At 42.8% G+C, this 12,319-nt stretch overlaps 1 long non-coding RNA gene across 3 annotated transcripts in view; it reads right to left on the reverse strand.

Moving 5' to 3' along the window:
- LOC149873047 (uncharacterized) overlaps positions 1-12,319 on the reverse strand; it is a 174,110-nt gene that overhangs the window by 16,002 nt on the left and 145,789 nt on the right. The gene's annotated exons all lie outside the window — the stretch shown is intronic.

Here is a 12,319-nt window from a genome sequence, read left to right on the forward strand (position 1 = left end):
TTTTTGCCATGAATATTCACTGCAATCTGAACAAAAATTTCATTCCACTCATGTTCATGGCCCTTTCTTTCAAACATTTGCCTAAAGCAAATGTATATATTGAAATGGAAATTTTGTTAAGTTCACAATTGCAGTTTGTATGAATTATTTGTTCAGAATGATTTGTTCAACTCTAGTGAATACATATCTATGTAGTCCCCATTTCATGAACATAACAAAGCCTTTTTTGTGGTAGATGCTTCTGGTGTTAGAAAGACCCACATGTGAGTGAAATAAGGAAACTTTTAATAGGACACCAAACATTTCATGTGTGATATTGTTATCAATAACTAGAAGAACAAAAGGGAAGGATTAAGAAGGACGGTAAGAAGCTCAATATGTGATATGTTAAAATGATGTTGGCAGCAAGATATCTATTGAAAATGTCAGTGAAAGACAGGCATGACTACATAAAAGGTGAGAGGCTGAGAAAAGAGAGATTTCAAACTCATCAGCTTAAAAATGTGAGCTGAACTCATGGGAATGAGTAAGATTAGAGGACTGAAAACCACTTCAGGGATTCTGTCACACAGCTGGAGCTCAGATGCTGTGTTAATGGATGTTGGATGGATTCATGAATGGGCAGATGTATAGATAAAAATGCCAGTGAAGCAGTAAAGATAGAGTGTCTGAAAGATAGCCACAAGAAATTTACAAGTGTTCCTTCACTAACTTGAATGGAGTTAGTTCTAATTTACAAGAGGAAGTGAGAGGAGGATAGAAGGCTACAGATTGTTAGTGAAAAGGGGCACAATTTCACTGGCACCCAAATATTTACGTTGTTGTTTACTGCATACTCTTAGTCTTAGTTCTATTGATGAAAGTCTGATTGTGTCTTTTCTTGGTTACCTAGGTTCATATTTATCAACTACAATTTGAGTCACTCCATGGCATTATTATTTACTTTTAAGTTTCATGCTACATACTATACAGGGAACGAAATGCCTCATAATGATAGATTGCCACAATTTAATGTACCAAATTAAATGTAGTGGCAATTTGTTTGTTATGAATTGGTATGATTTCAGTTGACCCTATTACTTTTCTCCTGTAGCTTACTAAACAGCTCTGTCTGAAACTCAATATAGTTTGCATAGCTCCACAAACATTATTGAATACTTCTTTGGGAACTAGTGTTCTCCTTTTGAAATTAGCAGACAGTGAAAGATTGATGGGACCAGAGCAGGTGGATGGGAAAAGACCTGTGGAAAACCCCAAAGCAGAGACTATAGTGTTATGCATTTTTGCCAGCATACTATTAAGGATGAGTAAGAGCAAATGAAGCCTAAGTACAAACATTCAAAAAGCCTGAGACAGAAGTGCTCTAAATATCTCACTTTACTCACAGCACTCTAGACTAGGTTTCCTAGTTTTAGACTTGTTAGGGGCTGTAAGGGACCTTATAGATCATCGGGTCCACCCTCCTTGCACGTGGGCAGGAAAGGCTGCTGGATCGAATGACCCTAGCAAGATGGGCATCAAGGTGTTTTCTGAAGATCACCAGGGTGGATGACTGTACCGCTTCTCGGGGAGCCTGTTCCAAACCCTTGGCACTCAGCTTGTAAAGATTTTCCTTATGTCTTGTCTGCAGCAATCTTCAATAAGTTTGTGCCCATTATTTCTTCTTCTCCCCTGGGAGGCCTTGGTGAATAGATGCTCTCCCAAACGCTGATGTATGCCCTTGATATACTTATAGGCTGCAACCAAATCCCCCCTGAACCTTCTCTTCTCCAGGCTGAACCATCCTAAGTCCCTCAGGTTAGGATTGAATAGAGCAGAAGTCCGTGGTTTGGTGGAGAAGATTCAGAGCCTGCCTGCACTGCCTGAGGCTAGCAGCTTGGGGCAATATTGCATGCCTCCCAGCATGCCCCACAGACTCCCCAACCTGCCAAAGGCTCCCAAGCACAGTCAAATGAGCAAGCCATCCCTGATTGTCTGCCTGGTGCAGGAGAGCATTTCTCTCCCTTCCCCCCTCCCCCTGCCCCACTTGCTGCTCTGTCAGCAACAGGAATCACAGAGGAGGAGGGATGGAAAGGACCCTTGGGCCCAGCTGGGGATGCCCAGGAACCAGGATCCAGGCAGGGGAGCCCAAACGCCAAGTACAGGTGGGGGTAGGCTGCCCTTGGGCATCTCTCTGGAACCACAATGGGGGCAGGGGCCACCTATTGCTTCTGGATCTGCTGTGGATTTGGGGGAGGGGTGCAGGGCAGGATCACTAGCAGCCAGGCTGGGTGCGCGCATGCATGCGTGCACACACACACACAAACACACACACACGCACACATACACACACGCATGTGCTTTTCAGATTCACCTGGAAGCAAACAGCAGCTTGTAACAGGGTGGCTGAATTCCCTGTTTTAGCTCTTACACTAAATGAGCTAAACACCAGCTGGCTATAAGGTGGTGAGGAAGAAATAGCTGAGTGGAGAGGCGCTATCACCTCCTTAGTCTTGCACCTAATGCTTCTATTGTTATGTCCCAAAACCACATGTGTGGCTACATCACACTGCAGACTCATGTTGAGTCTGTAATCTACTAAGACTCCCAGATCGTTCTCTGTAGTGCTACCATCCAGGCAGGTGGCATCCCTTTTTTATTTGTATTTTTGATTATTCTTCCTGAGGTGCAGCATCTGCACTGTCAGCATTGAACCTATTAGCTCCAGACTGGCTTTTCAGTCTGTCAACATCCTGTGCTTCAATGTGTTGACAATCCTTCCCAATTTTGTGCTGTCTGCAAATTTGCTCAAGAAGCTCTCAGCTCCAGAATCCAAACACGCTGAACAGCACTGGTCCCAGGACAGACCCCTGTGGGACTCCACTCAGAAACTCCAGCTATTCTGACATAGATTCATTTATAATTACCAATGGTCTATCCACCGTACAGTAGTTTTGCCAAAAGCCTTGTTCAAGTCTAGATACACGGTATGTCAAATATTCTTTACAGTAATCATTCAGTCACAAAACTGGGCTGAATTCATACGGCTCAAAATAACTAAAACGTTACGAGTCTGAGGAGGTAGAGGATGGAATGTTCATAAACAACTTGGTGGCAAATAAAAGTCCCTGAATTTCAGATAGTTTCACAATTTTTTCACAAATAATTTTCAACTGGAAAAATAATCTTTCAACTAAGCTGTCTTTCACAAATTAATCACTAACCTCCATATAGTGTCAGCTGAGTCACATTTTGTTTTCTTTCAGATTGTCAGTTGTATCATTCTTCATCACTTCTACGAGAATACATTGGCTAATACAGTGGCCAATAGCTGAGAAATAATAGCAACCTAATTCTAGAAGCAAGCTGACAGATTTCCAGACAAGAAATTGTAACACTCAGGTCAAAAATACATATTGGGTGCCTCTACACATGCAATTAAATTGATTGAATAAACTCTGGTGCAGTTTGAACCAGAATGTATTGTTCCTGGGTGTCACCTTCACATGTGCGCCCAGGACTGCAGCAGGTTGAGTCGAACTGGAGCAGCCCTGGCTCCCTGGGGATGAGCCTGCAAGTCTGGGGCTGCTCCAACCTGGCTCAGCATGCTGCAGAAGGCATAAGGGTGCTCCAATACAGGGCTAATCAGCAGGCAGTCTTCATGCTGAAGAACCCCTGTGCCCCGATCAACTCTGTTAGCATCTACATCTGCATTGGGGTATATGCCACCTCAGGATATGTCTTAACCTATGACAGCAATTATTAGTTTACTGCGGCCTAATAAATTTCTCATGTATATGCACCCATTTGCCTCTAAAGTTACTACTAGTGAATCTGATTGATTTAATAACACAAAGTAATCAACATCTCTTTAATTTTATTTCTTATGTTCTTCACCAAAGTTTTCAAAAACAACCTTTAATTGTAGTTGCCACAAATACTGAGAACAAAAGTTGACAATCTTGAAGGATCTTGAATTTCACAAGTGTGAAATACCCAGAAAGCAGGTATTTTATAAACAGTAAAATCTGAATAGAGGCCTAGCTTTTAGGTTCTTTTAGGACTTTGCACATTTGAATGTGAGACTTAGGATCACATGTCATTTGTATGATTTTGAAAATGGTATCGGAATGTGAAAACCCACAAACCTATGTCTGCCAAATCAATTACCTTCTTTAAAAAGTTTATCCCTCAGATTCTGAAACTGAAAAATTTGGATAGGATATAGCTTATACTGAGAACATCCATTGCAGGTTTTAGGGTGCCCCCACCCTTTTATTTTTGTTCGTGTTTGTTTTACATAATAGTAGAAATCGTATCTGAAACTTGATTTTATTAATAAAATTAAGCATGTGATGAGCATGTGCTGGAATACTTTTAGACAGAACGAATGAACAAAATTTACTCAGCTGAGAAAAGCAAGAAGTGGGTTTTTTTTTTCAAAAAGTATTGTCATATCAGCAATTGCTAGTGGTATTTTTAAAATGCCTTTATTCCAACATGTTCTCCCTGCAATCTCATCTGTTGAATAGCTGATAAAAAAGAGTGCTAACTCATCCAGTGGGGAAAGTAGATACAAGTCTTGTTGCTGCAGTTTGAAAGGTCAAAAGTTCAAATCTCAGTTCCTTGACATTTTTAATCCACTCTTGTGCAGAAAGAATTACAGGTTTTGAAGGAAAAATGAGTGTAGCTGGAGAAAGATAATTCCCAATGTGATTGCAGACCTAAGAGGCAATAAACTCATCAGTTAAAAATAATTTTACAATGACAATTTGGTTGACTTATTGTAAAACTGGATAGTTCTAATTTCTGGTTCCTGGAGTTTTCCAAGGAGCAGGACCTTTTCTTCTCTTGCTTTCTTTTCTCCAATACATTTGTAATTAATCATTTTTATTGTCTCTAAACTTGCCTGCCTTTAACAGCCACCTTGGAAACACACTGCCTAACGCATGCCTCTTTCAATTAGAAGGGATAGTGGGCAGGAGCTGAAATAAAAACATGAAATCAATTAGAAGCAGCAATGTCTGTGATTAGCAATGGTTGGAGGTGGACCATTCACCACAGCCCTTTCCTCTTTATGTTTATACTGTGCCCAGTATGAAATGAGAAGTAGAGATTAGAACTGGGTCATACAAGTAACTCATGAATAGTTTATAACTTTTAGCTACTCAATCTTGAGCAGCTGTTGAAAAAGGCACATTAATCTATAACAGCAAATTATCCATTGCCTCAATTCCAAAGGGGCAATGAAATGGAGCCCACTTAAAAGAATAATTGTTAAGTGAATGCTTTTCTGAAAAACATAATAGAAAATACTGTCTCTGTTGAATAATGATCTATGAAGAATAGCTTCCATGTGCAAAATGCAAAGACTATATTAGAAGCACATTTTGTTTAATGAATAAGACAGTTAAAACTAAAACAATGTATGCGGTATGCTTTTTACATACAGCTCTGTTAAATAAGTGACTAATGCAAAGAGTGCTATGAGAAATTTGATAGTCTCATTGTTTTTTGCAAAAGGATAACCATCCACGTGTCATAAATATTCATCACACTTTCCTTCACCTATTGTGCTACAAATTAGTGGTGAATAATATTTGCTATTAAAACTAAACATAGCTGTACCACATACAGTAGAATAGTTGTATGGTATATGCAAAAGGCATGGAATCAGTGGGAAGATGGTTATACATTTTTACTTCTGTTTTGCTGCGTGACCTTGGGGAAGTTAAAGACACAAAGCACCTAAAGATGCAAACAGGAGAACAGTGGGATTTTTAGAAGAACGTAAGGTATTTTGGGAGCAAGAGGAATGACCTGTTTAAGGTGTTTAGGTGTTTAGGTACCTTTGAAAAGCTACTATTTAGTTCTTGCATCCATAGATGCTTCTCAAGCAAATCCCGGGACGTCATTCTCCCCTTGTACTCGGCCTTGGTGAGGCCGCAGCTGGAGTACTGCGTCCAGTTTTGGTCTCCACAGTTTAAAAAGGATGTGGAGAAGCTTGAGAGAGTCCAGAGAAGATCGATGTGTATGATCAGAGGTCAGGGAAACAGACCTTATGATGAGAGGCTGAGAGCTATGAGACTCTTCAGTCTAGAAAAGCACAGGCTCAGGGGGGACCTGGTGGTCACCTATAAGTTTATCGGGGTGCTCACCAGGATCTGGGGGAACGTCTGTTCATTAGAGTGCCCCAAGGGATGACTAGGTCAAATGGTCACAAACTCCTCCATGACTATTTCAGGCTGGACATAAGTAAGAACTTCGTTACTGTCCGAGCCCCCAAGGTTTGAAATAGACTGTTGCTGGAGGTGGTTCAAGCGCCCACTTTGAATACCTTCAAGAGACATTTGGATGTTTATCTTGCTGGGATCCTATGATCCCTGCTGACTTCCTGCCCCTGGGGCAGGGGGCTGGACTCAATTTTCTGAGGTCCCTTACAGCCCTAGTGTCTAGGAATCTATGAATCTTCTGTATGTCCATCTTAATCTAAGATCTAGCTATTCCACACAACTTCCCCACAGACTCTCCTACCCTATTTTCAAAGCAAAGCTACTTCTTGTTGACTGTGTGCAAAGAGTGTCTACCCAGTGAATTAGTACAGAGTAGCTAGTATGCAATACATTCATATTGCTTAATACACATCAACTCTTCTATGTACACAAGCCCTCAGCTTCTCCATCCATACAATGAATAAAAACTTTACCTCTTTCCCCCATTCCTCCCGGGATGTGTGAAGATTAATTAGCTGAAAAGATTTTAAATGCTGAATGAGTTTTAAAAACAATTCGCTGCTTGAACATCTGGACTATGTTATTGTTTCTACAACCACTTGCTCTTAACTCATATGTAAGTGTGTTCTGGGACACAGTTATGTATGTATTAGGGTGAAAGAATCCTTGTCACAAAATCATGGGAAGAACATAGATTCACTCTGATCATACGCATCTGCAGTGGATGAACTATAAGACTGTATTCAGATAAGCACACTCTAGAGCTCTTACTTCAGATTTAGGACTCAGCTATTAAGAACCTCCCCTTCCCCCCTCAAATGTCTGCTGGTTGCACCCTTTAATATTATCCTGCTCCTCTTTCAGAGTATCATTAGGGATGACCACTTTCAATTACAACTCCATGCATCAGAGAAGGATCAGACTTAGTTACAGGGGTTTCCCATATCCTTCTCCACTGCCTTACAGTCCTGTGGTACGAAGGACAGGAAGCTCCTCTCAGTACCAATTTTGTAATGGAAATGTAATGTGTGTAACAGTAGCTGACTCAGACTTGGGGGCAGCTGCAGACTGCTTTTTGAGCCCTCTGGAGACTGAAGGCTTGTTTAGGGACAAAGGTGTAGAGGGAAAATTAAGATGCTGAGTATATGTTAAAACACTGTTCGTGTGTCTTTGTCCTTTACCTGCTCCCTCCCTTTGGCTCATTGGCTTGTGACCCTAACCCCCATGATTTTATACCTAAAGTGGGAGCTCCGCCTTGCTTTTTTGTGCCAACTTCTAGTGCTGCAGTGTTGGCACAATACCATTATGTTCTACTACTAATTTTGTATCACTTACTATTTTTTTATTTGTCCTTATGAAATAGCGCACTGTTTCCTTTTTTATTTGGAATGAAGAGAATACTAATATACTGTATTTATAGAGAAAATCAAAACTCTGCTGAACTACAGATATTAAATGTATCATTTAATTAATTATAGGAATAAAAATTATTAACTACGAATTTCCTCTTTTGTGGAGAGGTGTAAATCAGCAGCAACTGCAAAGAAGTTGGAAACATTAGTTTTAAAAAAACCCACTGTAAATGAAAGGAAGAACACTCCTAATTCATTTTAAAAGCTTCTGCTTCTTTGGTTATCGTGTTTTGAAATCTTCAGGATAAAAGTTTATGCCATCAGTTAGCATCTGCAGTGGATGAATTATAAGACTGTATTCAGATAAGGTGTCATATGACAAACAAGACCAAATGGTGTATCCTTAATTGATTTTAAAACATCAAATACATTCCTAATTTATGGTGGTTTTGTTTTAGATTTGTGTTTAGGCTTCCTTCTTTTCTTTTTTTTTCTTTGGTGGTCATGCAAATTACAGTACAACCCCAGGAACATTCTCAGAATTTGTGCTCTTTGGCAGATACTCTTTGTTAGCTAACAGTAGAGATTAGCCACAAAATACTCTTTATTTGGGAGGAAAAGAGAGACCCCAAGCATTCTGAACAGCTGCAGAAGTAGCCAAAGCAGGGATTGCTATGCAAGGGAATGCATACAATGGGGCCAGCCAGGCTCATCCCTTCCTCCTAAATTAAAAAATTTGCCGTGGAGACCCTGCACATACACTGTTCAAGCACTAGGACCCAGCTGGCATATTCCAGTCCCGCCCTCCTTTTCCCATGTGTCTGGCAGGAGCAACTGTGGTAGCAGCCAAGGCAGGGACTTCAGGCATTCCAGGAGCATTCTGCAGCTTTGACTGGACTTCCTCTGTCTGCTCCAAACCAACCTCTCTCTCTCCTTCTCTCTCCTCTCTCTTTCCCCCAGTGGTCTTTTTAACTCAGCTAGCCACCATACTTGACTCACTTGTCTTTCCTTTCCATGAAGTCTCAGCCACTACATTCTGCTTTCAATTTTCTGTCTATTTAATGTATCCCATTCCCTCCCACTAAAACTGTCTCCCTCTTCATACCCTCCCCCGCCAAAATTCCAGTATAACAAGCTGTTTGCTACTGTCTCTTAGTTCAGTCTGCTGCCTGTTATATCCTCCACCTTCCCCTAATCTTTCATAGTTTCATAGTTGTTAGGGGCTGGATTCAGCACTTTTTGAAGATCACCAGGGCAGATAACTGTATCACCTCTGGAGGGAGCCTGCTCCAAGCCCTCAGCACTTGACTTGTAAAGAAGTTTTTCCTTATGTCTACCCTGAAGCAACCTCAATCAGCTTGTGCCCATTATTTCTTGTCCTCCCCTGGGTGGCCTTGGTGAACAGCTGCTCCCCCAGGCCATGTATGCCCCTGATATACTTATAGGTTGCCAAAAGTTCCTCTCTGAGTCTTCTTTTCTGCAGGCTGAACAGTCCCAAGTCTTTTAGCCTCTCCTTGTATGATTTGGTCTCTAGGCCTCTAATCATGTGCATGCCCCTCCTTTGGACTCTCTCGAGCTTCTCCACTTCCTTCCTGAAGTGCATCACCCAGAACTGGACACAGAACTCTAGCTGCGGTCTCACCAAGGCCAAGTAGAGAGGGAGGATGACATCCTTAGCCTTGCTCAAGATGCCTTGGTAGATGCATGCCGGTGTTTGATTAACTCTGCCAGCTGCAGCTTCACTTGGTGGCTCATGTTAATATTTTTTTCTATCATGATATCCAGGTCTCATTCAGATGTGGTGTTAGCAAGCATAGCAAAGCCAAACTCATTAGTGTATTGTGGATTTTTTCTTCCCAGATGGAGCTCTTTACATTTCTCCATATTAAATGACATTTGGTTGAGATCTGTCCACATCACAAGTCCAAGCTGGCCTGTATTGCCAGCCAGTCTTCAAGCGTAACCACACTCCCCCGTAGTTTGGTGTTGTTAGTGAACTTTGCTAGTTTGCTTTTAATACCCAAATACAAGTCATTGATAAACAAGCTGAAAAGCACCGAACCAAGTACTGAACCCTAACGATGCCACCAGTCACCCTCTGTCATGGTGACTCAGCTCCATCAGTCAATACTCTCTGGATCCTACCACAGAGCCAGTTACTAGGCCTATGCGAAGCAGCTAGTATTCACATCAGATTTGGATTCGGCCCATTTGGGGGACAGTGATTCTATTCAGTGATTCTAATCACAGTCCCAAATTGATTTGGCTGAATCTGATTCAGAGATTCAGCCACTGCTGAACCGGCTGAATCTGTGAATCAAACCAGCCCCATCCCCCACCTGCTCTCCCAGCCCTGTTAATGGCTCCCCTGCATGGCCCCAGCTCCCAGCTCTTTAAGAAAAAAAGGAAAAAGAAGTCCCTGCTCGCTACCTCCTGCCAAGGTGGAAGCGAGGTGATTCCTGCTGCCTCCCACTGCCCTGCACTGTGTGAGGGGAGCCTTTGTCATGAGCCACCCACTCTCCCAGCTCCAGCTCCAGCTCCAGCTCCTGGCTCTTAAAAAAACAAAAGCAAAAAAAAAAAGCCCCAGAGTCACCAGCCCCTGCCAGGTAGAGGAGCGATCCCCACTGCCCCATGCTGTGTGGAGGGCTCTGCCACAAGCCCCCAGAAGCCCTGAGGGCTGTTTCAGCAGTTGGCGAGTGTACTCAATTGGAGTACTGTGTGCAGTTCTAGACTTCATGGTCTAAAAAGGATTTGGAGCAGTCGGAGAGGGTGCAGAGGTGGGAAACAGAGATGGTCAAGGGCTTGGAAGGCAAGTCATACAAGGAATGGCTGAAGGAGCTAGGCATGTCCAGGTTGTAGAGAAGGTGTTTAAGAGGGGACATGAGTGCAGTCTTCAAATGCTTGAAGGGCTACCATAGAGAAAAGGGACATCTCATTTTCTCTTTTGCTGCAGAGCGGAGGATGCAGACCAATAACTTGAAGTTGCAGCAAAGTAAATTTAGATTGGATATACGGAAAAACTTACTTACTGTAGGTGCATCTACACATGCAATTAATGTGATGTAAAAAACTCTGGTATACTTCTTGCCAGAGTCAAATGCTCCTGTGTGCAACATCTGCACATGTGACCAGGACAGCAGCATTTTGAGCCAGGGCATAGCAGGCCTGGGCTAGCAGCAAACTCTTTGGGGTCAGCCCCAGGCTCTAGGTGGTGGCATCAGGCAGCAAAAGGGCTAGCTGTGGCACAAGAGTGTTGAACTTGTGGAGCCATATGGCTAAGCAGCAGGCAGGGGTCTGGCTCATTGATGCTTCATGCAATTTTTGCCCCTGTTGAGCAGGTACACATGCATTTTGGTGCAGTAAAGTACTCTGCTGAAGATGATACTGTCCCCAACAGTACTATCCTACAGCATAGCTAATTCATTTACTGCATCCTAATCATTTACTGCATGTGTAGACTGTGGCACTTTACTGTGGAGCTAATTAGGCAACTGCAGTAAAGAACACATGTGGATACACCCTGTAAGAATAGTGAGGCAGTTGAATAGACGGTCTAGGGAAGTTGTGGGCTCTCCATTGGAGGTGTTTAAGAAGAAGTTCAGTGGCCACTGGTTGGGCATGATCCAGGCATAGCTATGGCTATTTTCTACCCTGGGTATTTCCTATGCTTCTAGGCTCTGCCAATTGCTCCTGTACCCCCTTCTCTCCCCTGCCCCTTTTTTTCTGCTGTATGTGTCAGCGCATTTTTAAGCCTTTCCAGAGGCATTGGTTGTTGACTACAGCTAAGGCTAGAGATTTCACTGGGGTGTGCTGATTTTCCTGCTAGGAGAAATGCTGGAGGTTCCTGGCTAGAGAGTATTGCCCTTCCACTCAGGGTCAGACTGATGACCATATTTGAGGTCAGGAAGGAATTTTACTCTATGGCCAGATTGATATGGACTGTGTGGGTTTTTGCCTTCCTCTGTAGCAGGGGGCATGGCCCTCTACCTGAGACCTCCCAAGTGCATATGGACAACATTTTATAGAAACAGGACATTGGAGCTGCGGTTCCTCTGCTTTACCTATGGTAGGTTAAGGTGTCAGGTTTATGTTGTGTCTGGGTTGAGGGTAGTCTTTGGTTGAGTTTATATTATGGTTGAATGTGTAACCCTTCTGCTGAACACCCATCAGCAGCAAAAAGGGCCGGGTTCAATTTTGGGGTTCTAAATATATGTCATGTTGGCTGGAACCCCCACCCAGACCACCTGACAAATATGAAATGAATCACTAAGGTTCCAATAAAACCAACAATCCTTCCCTCACAAGCAGTATGAACACAAACCCCTGGTTTATTGCAAAGGCAAACACCAGAACATAAAATATGGTCAAGGAAAAACAACATACTGTCCCAGTTCAAAGTAGACCCTGTATCACCTTTACCCCTATTAGGAAGCGTTCAACCCCAGGCTTGGCAGCCCAAGAGTGGAGGAGTCTTGACCCAAAAGAAGTTAGTCCCTGTGAATTTGGGTATGTCATCTCCGTCACCACCACTGTCTGCTGGGCAGTTCCCTTTGTGTTGCAAAGGGCTCTTTGGTGAGTTGATGCAACTCTGCTGAGCTGCCAGGGAGCATCAATCTCTGCTTGTGTTGTGGATTCCTGTTGATGCAACTCTACTAAGCTGCTGTGGAGAGCCAATCTCTGCTCCTGCCTAAGTGGCTGTGAAGGTGAGCTACCAGCTCCTGCCCTGGATTCCAAATCCAAATCCCACACAGGTGC

This window comes from Crocodylus siamensis, chromosome 1, assembly GCF_052110815.1.
Source record: "Crocodylus siamensis isolate JL-2025a chromosome 1, ASM5211081v1, whole genome shotgun sequence".
Taxonomy (NCBI): Eukaryota; Metazoa; Chordata; order Crocodylia; family Crocodylidae; genus Crocodylus; species Crocodylus siamensis.